This window comes from Pipistrellus kuhlii, unplaced genomic scaffold (genome assembly GCF_014108245.1).
Source record: "Pipistrellus kuhlii isolate mPipKuh1 unplaced genomic scaffold, mPipKuh1.p scaffold_m20_p_2, whole genome shotgun sequence".
NCBI lineage: Eukaryota > Metazoa > Chordata > Mammalia > Chiroptera > Vespertilionidae > Pipistrellus > Pipistrellus kuhlii.
In genome coordinates this window covers 70,964,455-70,986,687 of record NW_023425515.1, presented here as the reverse complement: position 1 = coordinate 70,986,687, position 22,233 = coordinate 70,964,455, and positions in this window count along the sequence as shown.

The following is a 22,233-nucleotide window of genomic DNA, read 5'->3' as shown; positions in this document are numbered from 1 at the left end:
GGCAGTTCCATTATTAATTTTTTGAAGGAACTTTATACTGCTTTTCATAGTGGCTGCACCAGTCTGCATTCCCAGCAACAGTACACAATGGTTCCCTTTTCTCCTCATCCTCACCAGTACTTGTTCTTGATTTGTTGATGACAGCCTTTCTGATAGGCATAATATGATATCTCATTAGCAGTTTTAATTTGCATTTCTCTGATAATTAGTGATCTTGAGCATCTTTTAGGAAGCAATTTACAAGATGCCAAATTTGATTTCTTTTTTCTTTTTTGAAGTTACCAAGAAAAGGTTGAAATAAGCCTTTAATGAAAGAGCAATTTACTGATAGATTCATTTTTTTTTTATGTAAAACTGTCTGGTTGAGGTTAGGATTAGTTTTATTAACCGAGTCTTATTTTTCTCTTGAGGGGATTCTAATAGGTGGGTAGTCTCCAAAGTTCTTTAGCTTATCAGGTTTATGATTCTATGATTTTTATGGACAGTTTTTCCCCCCCAAAAAATTCATGAATTTGAGCCTGGTCAGTATGGTTCAGTGGTTGAACATTGACCCATGAACCAAGAGGTTGTGGGCTGGATCCCTACTAGAGGGCAAGCAGGAGGCAGCAGATCAAGGATTCTCTCTCATCACTGATGTTTCTATCCTTCTTCCTTTCCTTTCTGCTCTTCAATAAAACATTTTTTTAAAAAAGTCATGAATTTGTAGCAGATGGAATACTAATATATGTGCACAGACAATTTCTTTAAATGGCTCTCAATTTAGAAATAGATCTAGAAGCTATATAAAATTTGGTTAGCATAATTTAATTTGCTATGAATTCTTGAATGATTCAAAACACACTTTGCCATTGAAAACATTTTCAAAACAACTTCTCAACTGAGGAAGAACTTGTCGTGAAATACATTACAAAGTAAATATAAAACTACACCTGTGACAACAGTTTTGAAGGAGGGAGTAGTGTTTCAGAACCAGCAAGTTAAGATTTTATTTCTGTTGCTCTTATTTTTGCTGACTTAAGAGTGATTGCTGTGGGCAGTGTTACTTCTGTTCTTTAATTCTCACTTTAAAGAGTATGTTTTGAGTCAGAAATAACCTCTCAGTTTTGGGATAAGAAACACCCATTCATTGCTGCACATTGCTAGCAATGTTGCTGTAAGAATCAATAAGTAATTTTGAATCCAAATATGGGGTACAGAGTAGTAGCCACAAACCAAAGAATCCTCAACATTTAATATTTTCTTGTCATTGTTCCAACTTCTCATTCTAGGATAAGGGAATCCTAGGATAGCCTGCTGCCTCTGATTCCTATATTCTTTATTGTTTGTTTTTCTTAGTTTTTCCTTATTTCAGAATATATAGGATTAAATTCTTTGTTGACTCTAATTCTCATTTAAATGGAGTTTGGGGGTTGGCTGCAACTTCCCATCAGACCTGGTGCACAGGCAGCAGCCTGGTTCAGTCAGAGTCAGGTGGCTACCTACACTGGTGGGAAAACTAGACGAGGGGAGCACATGTTACCCTGCGGTTGGCTGCTAAGTTCCAAGAACAGGGCTTTCCCTCAATTATTTTAAACGTCAGCTTCGTGATTTGCTTCGTCCACATCATTTTGGAAGTGCCTCCAATGACCCTGTTATTGTTTGTTTTGATTTATGTTGGATTGAGGGACATGTTGAGGTTTTTTATTAGTTTCTGCTGAATAGTTGCATGTTTGCATTTCAGAATTTTACTGTCAGAATTGTTGTGCAGCCTGAGCCAAGGTTATTGGGTCCTATTGGCTTTTGATTTCACTCATGTCAATTAGAGGGCATTTCAGAAGTTATTTTCCTGTTTTTAAAGGCAGTTAGTTATTTGTCAGTGTTCTGATCATGCCTGGAGGAAGGTCTTGTAAGGCAGCTCCAGAAAAATGTTATAATAAAAGCAGTCTGGAAATATGAATTCTTTTCCTGGACTCTATCACTGAATGATCTGAATCAAAGTCTCCACTTTCTGCCTCAATTTCTCCATCTGGGATATAAGAATGTGAGAAAATATAGGGATGGTATTATAGTAGGCCATACATTTAACATAGGCCTTGGCAAATCCTTCAAGGTTCCTTTAAATGATGCATATTTGAAGCTACACTTATGTAAGCAAAGATTATTTGAGATTCACACTATAAAAATACAATGGGGATATACACTGAGTGAATGGCTAAATTATTATGATCTCTGAATGCATAATAATCTGGCCATTCAATATATATATATATATATATATATATATATATATATATATATATATATATATATATATATATTAGAGGCCTGGTGCATGAATTCATGCATGGGTGGGGGTCTGGCCAGCCTGACCAGGGGGTGGGGTGGGGCATGGGCGGTTAGCTGGCTTACCTGCTGGTGAAACTCCTAGTTGAGGGGACAATTTGTATATTAGCCTTTTATTATTTAGGATATACACTGAGTAGCCATATTATTGTGTGTTCAGAGATCATAATAATCTGGCCACTCAGTGTATAGACCAATAATTATGTCTGAAACATTATTTGAAAACAGCCAACAGCAAACTATATAGAAAACATCAAATATGCACGTGGGAAATTCTCATCAGACAACTGAATTAAAATCTTGATATGTTGGGAGACTAAAAATCTAGGTGTTCACATTTGTTAATTCTAAGGAAGGTATTTCATGGCTAAGTTTTCCATTGTTTTGGATTAGTGCAAACACTCAACACCTCCATTGCTCTGCTTTTCCAATGTCTCTAAAAAGGATATTTTGTCTGTTATGTGAACAGAAAGAAGTATATTAAGTTTGGGGCTAGAAATGTGGGCTTCGTGCTATTGAATTCTTTACAGGAGTCATGATACTCTTTTGGCCATATCTTTAGCATGTGCTTCTGTTTCATGAGCTTCCTGCTTCTTGATCTGACCTTTTCAGTACCACATTAAACTGTCAGTTTCTGGTTCTTATTTGGAACATTTTCAGAGTGAGCATATGGGTTTTATAGCAAGTCTTTAAACACCATTTTGACTCCTTGGTAACTATTTTGCATCATAATATTATTTGTATTATATTGAATCACATATATTTTGCTGGGCAGCATGAGATTGGGATGTAATAGAGAGAATGTGTTTTAAAACCATTTATGTAAAAATGAGAATGTGGCTGAATGCCATTGCAGTCTAGCTATTGACTGGCAGGAGGTATAATGTATGCTTCTGGCACGGACCATAATTTGAAATGATTTAATAGGAAGAATAAAACATCTTTACTGAAATCCAAGGGGCAGAGGAATACTTTTCCCAACAGTTTTCTAGAACTGGATCAAAGAAAATGAATACATTTATGTACATTCTATTGTATAAATGTGTATTACTTAATTTGAGCTCTCCAAAAATAATTTAATAGAATACATGAAACAGACAATTCTATATAGTTTTAAGGACCCAAATCAATGTAATTATTATTTCTTTCCCAATTTTTATCTTTGAAAACAACTCTGGAATGCTAGTTACCAGGAGATCTGTCAGGAACAAGGAGAACATAGACTTGATTTGATTTCAATTCATTCATGCTCCATCCAACACTGGATGCAGGAGATGGGAGGTCTGCTGGAGGTTAGGACCACCCAAATGTTGTATGGTCATGGAGCTCAAGCAAAGATCATCAGAGGACCCCAACCAATAGCTAATTCATTTAACAGTCTGTTGCACAGTGATTTGTAATTTGTAAAATGCTTTCACATTCATTTTTCCTTTTGGGCCTTGCAAAAACCTCTTTTGGTTAAGTAAGACAAGTAAAACTATTTCAATTTTATACGTAGAATAATTTCAGCTTAGAGAGACTAAATATCTTGCCCAAAGTTACAAGATAATAAATAGTACTGGGGCTCAATTACAGTTTTGGGCCTCTAAGTTTAGTGCTCAACCTCCAAAAGATACAAATAAGATAAGGCAGGGAATATATCTGCAAATGGTAGAAAACATTTTTTTTTTGGTCTGTGCTTAATAATGGACTGAAGTGCTCCGGGCATCTTAATTACTGAAATAGCCAGATGCTCAAAATTCTCTTTAGTGCTGCCTAGTGATGTGGCCACTTCTGCTTTTGTCTCAGGGATTGGAAAAATATTTCAATAATCCAGGCCATTAGTAACACCAGATGTACTGGGAAAAGCACATGGTATTTTTCAGTTATAGAGTACAATTCTTCTCAGGTGAAAATGGCCCTATTGTATTTGTCTTTAATAAAGACATGGCTTGTTGGTTAGTTAAGAGAACATATAAGGAATAGAAGAGCCTTTCACATGGAAAGCTTCCTTTAAGCCCTTTCCCCCTTCCTGTCCTGCCTCTCCTTTTATCATCTTCTCTCCAAAAATCATAACAAAATGGGCAGACTGGCAATTGCTGCTTGTGGAGTCAGAATTGACTCCCAGAGTGCTCCATAAACCTTTTGATCAGTACTGTCTCCACTTTTGAATGTTTTAACCTTCCTACTATAATCCTAGTTCCTTATATCAACCACAATACAACATGCTATTCCATATAACCTCAGAGAATGACTCTCAAAGCTCAACTATTTCTCAAAGGAGTCTTCTCTGTCTCTCTTCGTTGGTTAGTGTCTTCCTCTGATGGGCTGCCTCACAGAAAGGAGAAAATCCACATTCTTCTGACCTCATTTGAAAGGAAAATTTTCCAGGGAGACTTTCATGAAAAAAAAAAAAGAAAAAAAAAAGAGAGAGAATCAGGAAAGATAAAGAAATAAGAAATATGTAAATATTTCTTTAAATAACAAAAGTAATCAGTTATCAATTCTGTGATCAAGTGTTTGGTCACATAAATTCAAAGACAAATATTGTTCTGTTTACAAATATCTGTGTACATTATTTATGTGCATTTTTATGCATATTTGAAATCTTCTCTTTTAATAATTTGGTTATCCAGCACAAGTCCAGAAAGCTAAAATATCTGTGAAAGCAAAAGTAATCAATTTATTATTTTTTTAGGGCATCCAATTTTCATTACCTATTACTTTATGTACTAAGTACAAGCCATTGTGTCCTTTGCTGGGTGGGATGGTTCAGGGGGAGGGAGAATACACACTGATTCTTACCCTAAAGGAGCTACATTAAAAGAAGGTAAGCGTAGAGCATTTAAAACAGATTGTGACTGAATTACATACTAAGACTGTGAAATTTTACAAACCACACAGAAGTGAGGCAAGATTCTGTAAAAAACAAAACAAAACAAAACAAAACAAAAAAACAACTTTCTTTGAGCTCTAGTAAAGTTGATGAAATTGACCACAGATTTTACTAATTTCTTTGAGTTTTGCATACTTGCTTATTTTTCTTCTATCAAGATTGTTTTCAAGTGAGAGTAATTGTTTGGGTTGTCTGAAATGTAAGGTAAAGAGGATGCTGCCCCTGCAGCTGAATAGGTGTCCTGAATGCCAGGCAGCCCACGGAGGCTTCTGAAAGGGTGAGCTGGGTAAGATCTCACTTGTGAGGAGATAACAGCTTGAGACACATGTTTCATTGAGTTCCATTCAGAACTCATGCTGGGCTTCTCAGAATCAGCGAGATGCCACTACGTAAATGAGGACATCTGGCCACTAGAAAAGGGGAAGCTTTTTCCATTGACTGCTTGCTTACATTTAAAAAAAAATATTTTTAATGATTTCAGAGAGGAAGGGCGAGGGAGAGAGATATAGAAACATCAATGATGAGAGAAAAATCATTGATCAGCTGCCTCCTACATGCCCCTTATTGGAGATGGAGCCCGCAACCCCTGCATGTGCCATTGACCAGAATTGAACCCCGGGCCCTTCAGTCCACAGCCAATGCTCTATCCACTGAACCTGATCAGCTAGGACTTGCTTACATTTTATAGGCTGTTTTGGGTACTTATGAGGGCATCCTGGGCAGTTGAGAAGACATCTTAAAGCTTTGAAGGCAGTAGTTTGACTAAGTTTTTGTTTGTTTTCTTCAGTAACATATCAAATGAGAGAAATCAGTTAAATCACTAAACTAAAAATATAACTTGAAATTATAAAAATGATCTATATCTTGATGTTTCATTCTGCCTCCAGAGTGGTTACATGTGCCTCTCTCTGTCTCAATGTGTATATCACATATACTGCCAGAATTCATTATGAGGAAAGAAAAAATACCTATGTAAGAAAATTTGACAATAATTTTTTTGGGGTCTGTTTGATAAGTAAAAAGAGTGTCTTATAGGAATGACTATGTTGCTATCTTCATTTGCTCCAGAGGAGAGGAGCATTTCCTGAGTGCAAAAATAATTTTGTGGGGTCTCTGTTAAAAAGAAAAGAAAAGAACAGTGGAAAGAATGGGATACTTGGAAAATACATATTTTAAACAGTTGGACAAAGACAGCTGGTTCATTTTTTTCTTCCTGCCAAGCCATTTCCACTTACGATTCAAAAAAACCACAGTTTGATATTGGATTTAGAACCAAATTTTTTAAAAAAATACACATTGGGAGAGAACATGCATGGAATTCCCACTGATACTAACATAAAACACAAAAGAATGGAATCTGACCGCCCAGTACGTCTCTCCTTCTAGCATATCAGGTAACCAGCAGCATATCTTTGTACCTACCAAATGTGTTGCTAGATTGTAAACTACTGTGGCTAGGCACTTGATGTATTTCTCTTTTTATCTTTTATACAACTCTGTAAATAACAGATACTCAATAATCATCTGTAAAATGTTATATTTAAAACCAGGATTTCAGTGAGACTGCTATGGTCTGCTAAGAAACAGATCTACCAAGAGGTAGATTCTAAGACAATTAAACTTGCAAAAAAATATAACAAATAGGGGAAATGCCTCAGCAAAAATAGGGAGGAATCTGGGGAAGACTGGGAGAGACCACAAATGAAAGAGAGAAGGAAAGAAAGAAGGGAGGAAGGGAGGCAAGGAGAAGAGGGAAGGATGGCAGGAAAGGAGGAGGAAGGGAGGGAGGGAGGTTGCTTGGAAATATCCTAGACTGAAGGGTAGTTCTAAGAAAAGTTCGGTGAGGCCATTGAAGAATACCCAAGCCAATATTGCTTATCAAAGAAATCCCACATCCCCTAGGGAAGGACTGACTTAGTGTGTCCCAAGTTGCACTCAGTCATTGATTGGGAGTAGCTGGTAGAAAGTGTGGCCTCAGAACAGAGGCGACGATGAGATTGCAGAGTGCAGCAGCCTTGGGGCTCTTAGTTAGTCCTTGCAGGGGGAAACCCAAGAGGCATGTTTTCATGTCGTCACATAGTCCTTGGTCAAAATTGTTTTCTCTCTCCAGGGACAATAGACCTTCTTGGATAAGATATATTGGTGGCTGTGAAGATTAACTGAGGTATTTATTTAAAGGACACACAGCACATAGAACACAGTGATTGAAAAATAAGAGGCAGCTTTTTTTTCTTATCATCATTAATAGCATTACCTTCCAAGCTTCCTTTTACTGAGCCTTATTAATTACTAAGTACAATGATGGGCACTTCTATGCAGTGGGACATATTAACAAGAACTTTGGTGGTAGACGGAATGGAGTTCAAAACCAAGATAGGGCACTAGCCAGCTGTGTGACATTGGTGCCATTTATTGAAAGTCTGAGTCTCAGTTTGCACATTTGTAAGACGGAGATAAAATACCCATAATATAGGGTGATAAAGGGATCAGATGAAATAAAGCACTGGTACCTGGTGCTTATCAGTAATACAATATGTGGTTCTAGTTATTATTTCTAAGGATCACAAGAACCCAACAAAATTATTGGTCCTGAGAGGCTGATCTATACAGACTATATCATCAGGGCTCTCTAGGCCCTCAGTCTATTGAGTTTGGCCAGAGGGAAACCCTTGCAGGAAGCAGTGGGAGGGAGACAACAGTGAGCTCTGGGATGTATTTCCTTGGCCTCCTCCCTGTGAGACCTGGCTGTGTTTCTCTACTAAAAGTCACTTCATAAGATAGCAGATTCCATCTAACACTCTTTCCTTCTGGGTTCTGATAAGGTCTTCCCCTTTCTCTATAGGTCCATTAATGGTAAGACTTCACCTGTCACTTTCTCCAGGTTATTGCACTTCCCTCTATGTAGCTCCTCCAAATCCATACATTTGGGAATCATGCCCCTGGAATACACCCTCCTTCTGAATTATCTTTCCCATTGGAACCACCAATGGCTTGTGGTCCCCCTTTCCTCAACCCTGCACCCCCTCTCCAAAAAATATATGAGCATTGGATGTTATTTCCATTAAAATAAATAATAATCTGTTCAATAGAGAAGATAAAAGACAAAAGAGGTGGTGAAATGTTCCTATGTTTGGAATCTGGCACCAAAATAATTGGTTTGATTTAAGAAAAACTTACAAGCTCTTTCAAAGGAAATGTTATTTGTAAACAACCATGTTGAGACCCAGGGAGAGGAGTATGCACAAGAAACCAGCCTTGACTGCAGAACCCCCCAGAAAACCAAGGGCATGTCCTTAATGTCTCTGTCCCTTAAATCAGTATGTAGGCAGATGTATGACTGGAACCGTTTTGGCTATAATGATACTGGCCAAGAAAATACTGTCGATGGAAGATTTCACTTTTTGGTCTTGGAAAGGTGCTTTAACATTCTTGGTCAAAGGACAAATGTATCAGGGCAGATGATTTTGTCTTTGGTGCATGCTTGGATTCCACTTGGAAGAATCTTCTTGCTGACATTAGAACATTGCCAGGCATGATCAGAGTGACTCCTGTTGAGACCTTTGGAGGGGTGGGCCGTCAGGGGAAGCCTTGAGCCCAGGAAAGGTTTTCCTGTTTTTCCAGCTGGTATGAAGCCTAACAGCCCTAGAATAAAATAGCTTGAAATCAATGGCCCCAGGTATAAAAAAAACCTTATTAAATAAAGGAATGGAAAATCAGACACCATCAGTGTGAATGTGAAAACTCCAGCCAGCAGACAATTTCAAACAGATTTGCAGAAGATTTTTCAAGAGCTACTCAAATGAGATTCTGTATTTTCTTGGACCTCAAAGATCAGACATAGGGCCTATATGATATCAATATATGTGAGAGATGATCTGTTCACACTCTGCTTTTTGGCATTGAGAACAAGTAAGGAGAGCTCTCTCCCTGGGTGGAGATATTTTCCTAAAGTAAAAGTTTTGGCTCTTGGTTCGGAAGTGGCCACACACCACACTAATTAATTATATTTTAAGGGATGTGAGAGAAACTATATAATTGAAAAGAAATTGGATTGGTTTTGCTTTTTTTTTCTTAGAAAAGAAACTCAAAACTCTCACAGCAGCTGAAACAATAGATGACAGGAATTAGAGGAAAGTAACAGTAAAATCTAACTATGAGAACTGCCCCTCAACATGCTATGTCCCCAAATGTCTTTCACATGTTATTTAGGTACCCTCTGTTGCTCTACATCAGTGTTTCCCAAACTTTTGACATATGTGTACCCCTTCAATAATTTTCATAATGTGGAATACCCTTCGTACTCATGAGAACGTAGAATTAGGCACAGCTAAGCACGGGGCAGTGCATACCCCCACCAAACTCAGGTGCAACATGTACCCCCACCAAACTCTTCCCGTACCCCTGGGAATATGCGTACCACACTTTGGGAAACAGTGCTCTACATTTTGAAAGAAATGAGAACAACACACTTATTCATAATCACAGTTCAGTTCCTCTCTTGAAGAACCAAGGAAACCTAGCATCAGATCAAGTGGGGAGGTTGTGTTTCACCAGCCTGGTTGTGTTTAGTAGAAGAAATATAGAATTTGGATCAGAGATTGGTGTTCAATGTTTACTAGTTATACTATTTAGGGCAAGTCTCTAGTGGTCTAAGGCTCACCTATTAAATGGGCTATTATTAATACTCACCTTGTGCTTGCTGTAATGAATAAAATAAATGATTTATGTATACATACTTTATAAACTGTAATTTACCATGCAATTAAAAAAACAAAACAAAACACTTCCATTCACTTTCAATTTGCCTATTTTCATATTGTCTTTTGATAGATAATAATCCCTATTGGGAAATAACTTCTGTCAACTTGATATTTATTAAGCATCATTTTGTGCAAGGCCTTGACCTACATGCTATTGGAGGATATAAAGATGACTAGCACATAATTCTCTAGAACTCTCTTGGATCATACAAAGTAGTCAAGGATTTGAAACATGCGACAATAACTACTTTCCCCATCACAACCTTTTTCTCCACTCCACGTGGCCCTCCTGTCATCATGGAGCACTCTCCCCTTTTGACCATTTTTCTGTTCTCACTGTATACTAGTACTTAGAGTTCTTCAATTATAAGCAACAGAAGTGAACTCTGGCTGAGCTGAGCAAAAGTGGTCTTTGGATAGGACACTAGGGAATCGCAGAGTTAAAAGAAAGTGTCTTAGGTAGGTTCCCTAAAAGCAGAGCCTGAGGACAGAGATTGAGGTGCTCATGGTTTATTGAAGTTTTGGTTTGTGGTTCAGGAGAACTATTCAGGAAGTGAGAGAAACAGTATAGGCAAGGATGAGGAACTAAGCAAGGATGTGGTCTTAGGTAGTCTACTTTTGGTTTGGAAGTGTAAGGCAAGGAGCCTGGGCTTCCATACTTTGCTTGGGATGGGAGATTTGAAACCTCCCAGGCATCCCTGAGTTAGGTGTCCCAGTCAGCCAAGGGCAATGATCTGGAGAATGTTGCAGGTACAAGCTGCTAGATTCAGCACACACAGCAGCTGGGCAATGGATACATTGGCTGGTGAAGAGGATATGGGTAGAACACCAAAGCATCTACTATGTAAGGAAGGCAAGCAGGTAAGACTCAGAAAAAGTAAAAATCAGAGTGCTCTGGAGAAAATAGTGGGCCTTAATATCAAGAATGAATTAGTATGGTATTAGAATGTGTAGAGGGCCCCTTTGGAAGGCACATGGACATTCTTTAATTATTGTCAGTTGAACCTAGTGGAATAGGCAAAGCCACACCCTGGGAACACACCTTGCCAAAAGGGCAAGGGTGTTGTGAGCTTGACCTTCATTTCAGCCTGTGGTATAGGGACTGGGTTCTGATATCTAAATCCAGCCTTGCACCAGGAATTCTCAGGGCCTACTCAAGAATGCAAATAATCTCCTATGTCTTGACCCTTTGGTGAAACTTCCTGGTATTTGGGGGTATAGAATAAACCCTCTGCATTGGCTCTGGGTCACTGTCTCTCCATCAGAAGAGGGTAGAGGTCCACCCGGCCCCAGCTTTTCTTTCTATCTCTGTGTCTTGTCTCTTACTTTCATTTCTCAATCCCCAGCTGCCTCTACTCAGGAACTGGACCTGCTCTCTAGCTGCGCTGGACACAGAAAAGAGAGAAAATAGTTATAGAAATGAATGAGCATCAGACACTTACTTATTAATGGACACTGCTTAAATTCAAAGTCCAGAGAGAGGATCTCTGATTAGGCATTATCTAGAATAGAAAAGTTCGATTTTTCTGTTGGTCACTAATTTGAGAATACACAAAATTGAAATTGAAGAAAATCAGTCTGCAGTAGGAGAGAATGGGGCTATACCCAACAGGAGACAGAGCTGAGAGGTGGAGTTTGAGATCTGATACCTTTAGTCATGGCTCCACCTACTTATGATAAAAACAGTATCACTCCTTAAATTCCCAGCCAATAAATCCCCTTGAGGTTTAAACTACTTGCAGTAGATTTGTATTCTTTTAATCAAATGGGCTATATGGTAAGCAAAATTTTGACCTGCTTACATTACTCCTGTGAATATGTAAATTATAAGGCACAAAGAATTTGCAGATTGTAACTAAGATTACTAATCAGCTGACTTTATAATAGAGAGATTAGGGATACCTAATCTAATCACGTAAATTCTGAAAAGTGGAGATCTTTCTCTGGCTGGTAGCAGAAGGGGAAGTCAGAGATTTTGAGATCCTATTGTCTTGAAGATGAAGGGGCCATATGCTGAGGAAATGGAGCTCTAAATCCTACAACAGGGGAAACTGGATTCTACCTTAAAGCATAATCTTCCCCAGAGCTTCCAGGTAATTCCCTGCCCGACACCTTGTGATCTCTGAGAAGAGAGAACTTGAGATAAGTTGGGCCTGAACTTCTGACCCATAGAACTGTGAGATGGTAAGTGGGTATTGTTTTAAGCACTCCATTTATGATTATTTGTGTTGGCAGCAATAGAAAACTAATGAGCTAAATACTTTTTTATTCAATAATATTTATGGAGCATCTTGCCTTGAGTCTGAATGTCTAGAGCCACATAGACAGAAACACTAGATAAATACTAAAAATAAATGATTATACAAAGCTCCCCTACAAGGCTTTATGTCCTCTTTATAAAAAACAAAACAGCTTGCTTTATGACAAGGACCATGTCTTATTTGTACTGTCTCACAAAGCTTTGCTGGCACACAGTACGTATCAACTCCTATTTGTCCCAATAAACTGAATGGCTTCACAATACAGTTGGCTCAATATTGCACAGTGGGAGTAAAAAACTAAAGATTTAGAGGTGGGTTGGAAATTATGCTGGAGAGAATACTTCCTGGTTCCTGACCTGGCCTTCAATTTATATTACAGGTGATGAACAAAATCCTTTAAATGCTTCGGGTACAGCCCCCACCCCCTCCATCCCCCTTACAATATAGAACTGCTTGGTCTCTACAAGACTTCTTATTTTGGTTCTGGAACTAAAATACTTTATGGATCATGATTCAAATGCTACAATCACCAGCATATGCTCCAGGTTTTAGGCCTGGAGCAGATTCAGAAATCAACAGACTCAGCAATTATATTTATTTCTCAAAATGTATTGTAATTATGTTGATATGTTTCCCTTGGTGACTTATCTTAGTGTCCAATCTGGTTGCTGGTATTTGTTTGTCCTCAGCAATTGTTTCAGGTTGTGTGTAGTGTCCCTGTCCATCCTTTGCATTTTGATACTCCAGGGTAAAGCTTCCCTGTGTGCCAGGCAGGTGTCCAACATCTGCTTCCTTAACCCTTTCATCTCTACCTATCCTAGTTACCAATTCCTCTCCCACAACTAGTTCTGGGGACTTGCAAACAACTGATTCCGTGTAGTTTGCACTAACTCCAAACTGTCTCATGTCTGGCTAACTTCCCTGCTTGCACTGCCTATCTCTCAGTTGGTAATGGAGATGTACCTTAAATGACCTGAGCTCCACTTTGCTTTACAATTCTTGCATTCCTGAGGAAATAACCAAGTTCTCTTAAATTTTAGGATGGCTAATGACAATTTCGCAATTCAGAGCTGAGAGAGTAACTTTGATCTATATAACATATCTGGAAAAAGCCAAACAAACAAATAAAAGAACTATTCTATCATGACCAATTCTGTTTTTACAGATGTGCTGTTCTTGAAATACTGCTGTCCTTGGAATCACAGCTTCACATCTGAAGAAGGGTAACAGTATTAAGTAACAGTTTGGGTCTCTCTTTGACATCTTCCCTTGAGAAGTGTTAAATGTTGCCATTATGTTGACAGTTCAAAAGCTAGTCATGTGGTTGATATTTTACCAATGAGATAAATGTAGAAAAATGTCACTTTCCTTTTTATTGGTTCTGTCAGTACAAACTTGGCAAGAGATGATAGTGAGGAGATATTGGCATTTATAGTGTTCATATGTACTTTTGTGATTTAGGATTATGATGACTTTCATGTATCCTTCCAGTGACCCTGCCTGGTTTAGTAGTTCTAAAATGACAGAGTCAAATCTCTCCCATTCCTCCAGATGGAGGGGAGGCAGCAACACTCACCAAACACCACAGTTTCAGTCAGATGAGGCCACGCAGCCATGAAAAATGCTTTATTTTATATTAACCAATTGATACTTATGATTTATGTATTCAATAGAAAAATAGGCCTTTTCTTTTTTTGCAAAGTTTTCTGCATAATTTCATCTGTCTTTCATTTTTTAATTTGTTTTCTCAACTCTACACTGTGTTTTGCGTGATCAAGAATATTGTTTGCAAACCTAAACTAATGGGAACTGGTTCTCTTTTTCCTGTCTTATTACAGAGACTTGGAACACATGTAGGACCATGTTATTTTTTTTTCCTTTTCTGGTTCAAATTACTAGAATTCGGAACTAAGCGTGGGCATTCTATTAATAGAAAAACCAATGAAGAATTAGTTCCTCACTGATTTAAAAACATTTTTCCCTCTCTTCCTTTTCTTTTCTTTCTTTCTTTCTTTTTTTTTTTAAAGAATGATAATTCCATGAAGAAATCAGGTAACAGACATTTTGGTTTGGATGGGAGAATAAACTATAGCAACTATAATAGCTACTGTTTATTAAATACCTAGTATGTGCCTGATAATTTACATAAATAATATCACCTTTATTTAAAATGTGGTAGGCCAGATACTCAGACAAACGCTCTCACTGGAAACTACTAATATATAATACTACTGAAAACATGTATAATAGATACAACTAAAAATGTCAATAATTACAAAAAATGTAAATGAAATAAGTGCTTTAGCTAAAATATAAAGATTGATGAAACAAAAGGATTGAAACAATGTATCAGGCAAATCTCATCAAAGAAAAGATGCTATATTTAATTTTAATGTCAGACAAAATATTTTATTTTTGCTGTTGTTATTAATCCTTACCTAAGAATTTTTTTTTTTTTTTTTAGTGAGAGTGGGAGGGGAAGAAAAAGAAACTGTGATGTGAGAGACACATCGATTGGTTACCTCCTAAATGTGCCCCAGCTGGAGCCAAGGATCAAACCTACAACCCAGTTACATGCCCTTGAATGGGAATTAAACCTGTGAACCTTTGGTACATGGGCCTATGATCTAACCACGAAGAAACACTGGCCACATCAGACAAAATATGTTTTAAAGCAAAAACCGAACTTAGATAATCTCTTCTTAGAGATAGAATATTGAATTCATGAGAAAAACATAATAATTTAAAATTTGTGTTACCTAATAACATCTCAAAAAGGAAAATGAAGACAAACAATATGATTGACAATCCTGTCTTAGTGGTCATGTATAAAAACATGCCCCCACAATGTAATATGCATTCTGTACATGAACACAAGGACATTTGCACACATTGACCATATAGCAAGTCTCAATAATTTTCAAAATCCTGTACCATTATTTGAACAAAGTGAAGTTCAGCTAGAAATCAATAACCAAAAGAGATATTGAAACTCCATGTACTGAGAAATTAAAAATACATTTTAAAGTAAATCATAAGTCAAAATTTCATAATGAAATTACAAAATATTTATAATAGAATGGTAGTGAAAATAGCAGGACTGGACCCCCAAAACAAGTCCATTACTGCTTGTCACTATTGTGTCAATAAGCAGAGACAAGTTTGAATTTATGAGCATTTATTTCATATTGTTGGCAATATGGTATGAATAGTGGATTTCATATTCTGGAATCTCCCCCCTTCTTTTTTTCTGTCAGCTGGCTCCAGTCCAATAATAAGGTGGCTAATCTTCTATGCTTTTCAGAACAGCATAGCCTGTTCCTGGGACTAAAGAATGGCCAGCATTCATGAGGCAGACTCCTGGAGGGGGTCAGGGTCTCTGCATAGCAACCAAGTGAAAGTGGGCCTTCTTTGGTCCAGACAGAGCAGACATGATTAATAATACCTGTGAGTATTACCAGTGCTTCTCTATTTTCACTCTGCCTCTATTAATACTATGATCAAAACTTAAGATATGTATGTAGGTAAAGCAGCAATTAGAAATTTTAGCTTTTAATGATGACATAAAAAAGAAATATAAATTGAAAATCAATGCATGATACATTCATCTTAAGAAGATAGGAAAATAATACCAAAATAAATCAAAAGAATCTGGAAGAAAGGAAACAATGAAGATCTGGCCAAAATTAATATAAGAGAAAATAAGTTTGAATAAAAATGAACAACAGTAAAATTTATATTTTTGAAAATACTAATAAAATTGACAAATATTTTTGGAAAGATTAATCAAGAGAAAAAAAGTTGTCCCAACTAAAGAATATCTAAACAATATAAAGAATGAAAAGGGGATGTAACTGCCAGCATTAAGAAGATGATAAAAGGATAGTATGAATAACTTCATGCCAATTAATTGGAAAATTTATAAGAAATGGACAAATGTCTATAACAATGTAACTTACCAAAATGAATTCAAGAAGTAATAGAACATATAAATCATGTAACTATTAATTAAATGGATAGGTAGTTAAAGATTTTCTCACTGAGAGAACTCCAGATCATAGATGGTTTTACCCTGGAGTCCAGCCACACATTAGAGGAACAAATCCATTCAATCTTATGGAATTATTCCAAAATAGAATAAAAGGGAAAATATTTCAGAACAAGTTTTATCAAACTAGTGTAACCTTAATAACAAAAAACCTGATGTGAACAATACAAGAAAATTTCAAGTGAATCTCATTCTGGGGCATAGATACAACAATCTCAAATTATTAGCCAAGCAACTGATGGTTTCCAGTGGAAGGGGATTGGGGAGCTGGATAAAAAAGGAAAAGGAATTAAGAAATAGAACTTGGCAGTTATAAAATAGTCAAGGGCATATAAAGTACAGCACAGGGAATTAGTTAATCCTATATAACAAAAGCCTAATATGCAAAGTGTCTGGTCAATTGGTCAGCCGTTCAATCAATCAAAGCGTAATATGCTAATGAAATGCTAAGTCTGCTCAATCGCTTGTTATGATGTGCACTGACCACCAGGCGGCAGATGCTTCGACAGGTAGGTTAGCTTGCTGCTGAGGTCTGGCTGGCTGGGACTGAGCCCTGGAGCCCTCTCACAAACCCTCCCCAGCTGGCCAATCTCCCACTTCTCTCCCACCAGTGGTGTCACTCAAATCTTGCACCAGTGGTGTCACTCAGCCTGGTCTGCACTCTCTTGCAATTGGGGATCCCTTGGGGGATGTTGGAGAGCTGGTTTTGGGTCAGGCTGAGGGACACCACTGGTGCATGAATTCGTACACTGGCCCTCTAAAATCCAATATAATAAAAAGCAAATACGCTAATTAGACCAGATGGTGGAAAGACCTTCTGGAATAACCATTGGTTCAGGGGGTAGGCTTGCATGGCCATGAGGCAGCTGGAGCTATGAGGGCCGAGAAAGCTGGGACTGTCAAGCCCCTTGCATAAATTTCATACATTGGGCCTCCAGTGCTATATCATAAAGAGGTAATATGCAAATTGACTCTCACACCCTCACAAGATGGCTGCCTACAATCAGGCTGGCAGGGGGGCTAGTGAAGGAAGACTAAACGACTGAACAAGCAGGTTGTGTGGGGCTACCAGGCCAGCAGGGTAGTTGTAAGGGGTGATCAAGCCAGCAGCGGGGGGGCAGTTGTGGGCAACCAGGCCAGTGTGTGGGGGGGAGCAATTGGGGGTGATCAGGCCAGCATGGGGGGGAGAGGGGAGGTGGAGGGGACAATTAGGGTCAACCAGGCTGGCAGAGGAAGGCAATTGGAGGCGACCAGCTGGCAAGGGGTCCATAAGAAGTGACCAGGCTAGTGGTGGAGGGGGGATTTAGGGGTGACCAGGCTGGCAGAGGGGGAAGTTGGGGACAATTAAGCTGGAAGGGAGGGTAGTGAAGGGTGATTAAACTAGTGGGGCACAGTTGGGTGTGACCAGGCTGGTGGTGGGGGCAGTTAGGAGCAACCAGGCCAGCAGGGAGGGAACAATTGGTGGTGATCTGGCTGGCAGTGGGGGGAAGTTAGGGAGGATCAGGCCAGCATGCAGAGGCAGTTAGGGGCAATCAGTTGGCAGGGGGCGCAGTTAGGGTTGACCAAGCAGGCAGGCAGGTGAGTGGTTAGGAGCCAGCAGTTCAGTATTGTGAGAAGGATGTTGACTATGGGGATTGGGCCTAACCTGGCAGTCAGACATCCCTTGAGGAGTCCCAGATTGGAGAGGATGTAGGCTGGGCTGAGGGGACCTCCTCCCATGCATGAATTTCATACACTGAGCCCCTAATTCTATATAATGAAGAGCTAATATGCAAATGGTTATTATACCCTTGTGCCCTTGCTCCAGGGCTGGGGGACCTGAGGCCGTGCCCCTGCCAGGCGCCAGGCCAGGGTACCTGAGACTGCATCCCCTGCCCTGCAGGGCTTGACAGAGTGGGGCCAGCCAGGTCTGGGTCTCGTGAGATTTCAAGGCATACGAGGGTGGGTGGGGACTTAACTCTGGGTCTGGTGGCGTGCCCCAGACTCTGACAGGAGGGAGATTTTCATATACATTTTACTTATTTTCTTTCATCTCTGATACTTCTATTATAGAGAAAGGACAAATAGCAATATTAAAATATTTCCTCTCATTAATTTCCTTTTAATGTGCATAAATTTTGTGCACTGGGCCACTAATATTATAATAACTATGTATAGTGCCAGGTGGACTTGTGGAGGAAGATCACTTTGTAGGTTATATAAATATCTAACCACTATGCTGTATACCTGAAACTAATATAATATTGAATGTCAACTGTAATTGCAAAACAAATAATCTAGTGATGTTCCAGTGAAGCAAAATGTTCAGAAACACTGGTTTGATACTTAGCATCTATTGGTTGTTTGGTTTTTGAAAGTTCAAAATAAACAGACTGAACCCCATTTCAAGCTGCCCTTGGTTATATGTTGTTTTGAATAGTTACTAGTAGTTTTTTTTACCTGTAAATAACCATATAAACTACACTGCATTGTAAAATAAGAAAAACCCCCCACAAACATTAGCTCACCAATCCAGCAAGTGTAAAACGTAATACAACATACCTAAGTTCTGTTTACCCTAGAAATGCAAGGTTTAAAAAAAGACACTACAAAAATCAATTATCTACATTAACAGATCAAAGGAAAAATATTGTGGCAACAGATGCTGCAAAAAGGTTTGGTAGAAACAACTCTCAGCACACTATAAATAAAAGCAAGTTTGTTAACTTGATAATGAGCAACTACAAAAAGCCGTTAGAAGATATCAAACTTAATGGTGAAATACTGAAAGCTTCAATATTAGGAATAAAATAAATGTGCTCATTTTTACAATTCTATTCAATGTTGTACTAAAGGCTCTCACTAGCACAGGAAGTAAATTTGAAAAAAATTAAAAGGCATTAAAATTGTAAAGTATTAAGAAAAAATATCATTAGGAAGTAATATGATTCTTTGAATAGATAATAAAAATTAGATAAAATATTAGAATTAATAAAAGCTTAGAAAGTTTGCTATACATGAATTTAATCTCATTAATTAACAAAAAGAAAAAAATTAGAAAATACCATTTATAGTAGCATAAAAAATATAAACTATCTAGCAATAAATCTAATAAAAATATGAAAGGTCTTCTTAGAGGAAATCATAATTACCTCTCTCATTTTATACTCACTCTGTAAGTGTATTAATAACAACTATCTAAGAGGTAAAGCAACTTATGCAGATATCACATATCTGAGAAGTAGAGATGAAAGAATATGAACCTAGGATTGTTCAACTCTAAGATTTGTATTTCTCCCTTGATTTGGGGGAACTTCCCAGATTTTGTGGCTCTACATGTTCCTGGGCCTTTGTTGCCTGTCCCACTTCTAGAGATGAGTGACAATTTGTGTCATCTCCAGGGTCTTAAACACTGGCTGCTATTATCATCTCTTTATCTCAGGTTGTCTCTGGGGATGAGATCTGGTTGATGCCAATGATCTGACCTTATTGGAAGAGATTCTGCCCAGAGAACTGGGTCACATGTTCAAAAATGTGGAGGAGTTGAAAGGGGGTGAATTTTGACCACTGAAAAACTACACGTGGGATGGAGGTAGCAGGCAGTAGCCTACTTTTCTCTGCCATCCCCTACAAAGGGCTCATCTAAGGGCTCATCTACGAGATAAAATGTTTCCATGCAGACACTGTAGAGATGTTCCTCCTATGTGAGTGAGTAGCCAGCTGTGTTTTCCTTCAAAGCTGTGGTCAGCTCAGTAATGTACATTTAATATGTGTTTTCCTTTTTCCCTGACTCACTTCCTTTTCCTCTCACTCTTGTTTTCCTGAGATAAAACTCACAAAGCACTAAAGTTTTTCCTTGTGGTCTGATTTCCAGGGAAGCTGGACTTTGACATTCATGAAGACTCAACTTCAAAATTCAAACTGGTGTCACAACCTACTAATAGGTTGTGAAATCACTTTCAATGCATTGCAATCCGCATTTGAAAATATAATAAAACATAAGAAAAGCAAACTATCAAAGTGCATCATCTGTACTAATAAAAGGGTAATATGCTAATCAGACCAGACATCTTGTCTTTCAGACTACCTTCTGGACATCCTTTCTGAGAAAGCTGGGCCTGGGTGAAGCTGCCTGCAACTGTAACCAGCCCAGGAGAAGCCACCCCTGGTCCTGGGTACCTGCAGCTGGCTGGGCAAAGCTGGCCCTGGTCCCAGATGCCTGTGTCTGATTGGATGAGGGAAGCCTGGGTCCCAGGTATGGGGGCTGAGGCAAAGGCAGTTAGGGGTGATCAGGTGGGTAGAGGAGCACTTAGGGGTGGTTAGGTGGTCAGGCTGGCAGGGGAACAGTTAGGGGTGATCAGGCAGGCAGGTAGAGGGGTTAGGGGTGATCAGACAGGCAGGCAGGCAGGCAGATAGATGAGCAGTTAGGAGCCAGCGGTCCCAGATTGTGAGAAGGATGTCTGACTTCTGGTTTAGGCTTGATCCTGCAGGGCCCACAGGGATCAGGCCTAAAACTGCAGTCGGACATTCCTCGAAGCATCCCAGATTGGAGAAGGTGCAGGCTGGGCTGATGGATCCCCCTCCAATGCACAAATTTTGTGCACCAAGCCTCTAGTCCTATGTAATAAAAGCCTAATATGCTAAGTGTCGGGTTGACTGACCAGCTGTTTAACCAGTCAAAGTGTAATATACTAATGATATGCTAAGGCTGCTCAACTGCTCACTATGACATGCACTTACCACCAGGGGGCAGATGCTCTGACAGATAGGTTAGCTTGCTGGCCGATCAGGACTGAGCGAGATGCACCAGAAATGCCCGGGAGCCTTCCCACGGTCCCTTCTCAGCTGGCCAATCTCCCGCTTCCCTCACTGGCCAAGATCATGCACCAGTGGAGTCTCTTGGCCTGGCCTGTGCCCTTTCGCAATCCAGGACCCCTCAGGGGATATGGAGAGCTGATTTTGACCTGATTTTTCAGGCCAGGTTGAGGGACCCCACTGGTGCACAAATTTGTGCACCAGGCCTCTAGTATATAATAAAGGTCAGTATCATTTCTGAAAATTGTTATTTCAATTATGTGTGTGTGAGGACACATGTGTGCATTGAGTTGTGATGTTAAATGTGTGTTTTACTGTGTGTCATGGTCAATCAAGTTTGAAAGCCCAGGTCTAAGCAATGTGTACATGGAGTTGTGAGTTCATATTATAACTGTGACTTCTGGGCATAGTCACAAATGCCTTATCTGTGGAAATTTTTGATAGTCTAATCCCTTACCTTAGGAAGTATTAAATTATCTGAAGAGCCCTCATATGATTTACCTATACAGGGTCAGTGTCCATTTGTTAGCTGCCACATTACAGAAAGAGTATTTTGAAATATTCTTTTCTTGGAAGTTCAATGGGATAACTTATTTAGAAAAATAAAGAGGATTACCCAGTGAAAAAGTTATTTAATGATGTCTAGATGTATTTCTTTATATGTCTTTGTGAGACTGTTACATAGGTAGATCCATTTTTTAAGTTATAATAATTGATAATCCAGAAAATCAAATAATATGCATTGTATTTTTCCTTAATGATGTTATGACTACTGAAATATATACCTACCGTTCCAAGTATAATGACCTCTTTAATCTCTTTAGAACATCCTGATTTGGAGAATGCTAGGGGGAGGAGGGAAATACAGGTCTCAAAGATGTGCATGTACTTGCTGACTTTAAAAACAAACACCCAAAGCAGGTTTTAGTTTGCAGTGTTGTGTACTGATTTAACCTGAAGATATTAACTGAGAACAGCTGCTGAGTTGCACTTGGTTAAATATTCTGAGATAAAATACTCTGGCAAGACACATAAAAGAGAAAAACAAGAAAATTTATAAAGACACAGAAAAATCTTTAAGGTACGAGCCAAAAGGCATATAAATGGAAAGTGCTGTCTTAATTCTTCTGATTCTCCAAAGTCATACTAGAGAAAAACAATTTGTATGGATTC